Source organism: Eimeria tenella, genomic scaffold (genome assembly GCF_000499545.2).
Source record: "Eimeria tenella Houghton genomic scaffold, Eth_scaff1912, whole genome shotgun sequence".
NCBI lineage: Eukaryota > Apicomplexa > Conoidasida > Eucoccidiorida > Eimeriidae > Eimeria > Eimeria tenella.
Genome location: NW_013541753.1, coordinates 1,677 through 2,421, shown reverse-complemented (window position 1 = coordinate 2,421; position 745 = coordinate 1,677).

Below are 745 nucleotides of genomic sequence, written 5' to 3'. Positions count from 1 at the left end.
TGCTGCTGCGATGCTGCAGTAGCAGCAGGCCAGGGCTGCAGCAGCTGCATCATGAGACACGTGAGACGCACAGCTCGCTGCTGCAGAGTGCTGCAGGAGCTGCTGCAGCAGATCTCCCCACAAGACCGCTGGTGGTGCTTTATGCCGACTTTAGTGAGTCTCAGCTGCTGCTGCTGCTGCTGCTGCGTTTGCTGCTGCTGCGCACCCTGCTTTCTGCTGCTGCACCGGGAGCCGCCAGCTGCTGCTGCTCTGTCCCCCAGCAGCAGCAGGGTGAGGTGCAGCAACGCTGACTGCCGCGGCGTTTAAGTGCAACACGTCGCTGCTTCCCGTGCTGCTGCTGCTTTTGCTGCTGCTGCTGCTGCAGCCGGACTGCCTCTGCAGCCGCGTAGTGCGTCTTGGGTCTCCCGCCTTGAAGGCAAATTTTCTGGGAGTTCTTGTCCGCCATTTTGCTGCTGCTGGCTGCAGAAGCCACAGGGAGGTACGTTTAGTCTGCTGCTGATGCAGCAGCAGCAGCAGCTACTGCTGCTGCTGCTGCTCCTGCTGCTGTTTCACGGCGAGCAGCAGCGGCGGCTGCTGCTTGAAATTCAGAACCCTCCGCTGCTGCGCTTTAAATTCTGAATTCGCTTGCGACCATTTGTGGGGATGCAGCTGCAGTAGCAGCATTTGCAGCAGCTGCTGCAGTTTCTGCTGCTGCTGCTGCTGCTGCTGCTGCCGAGCAGACTTGTGTGTGCCTTTTCGCTGCTGA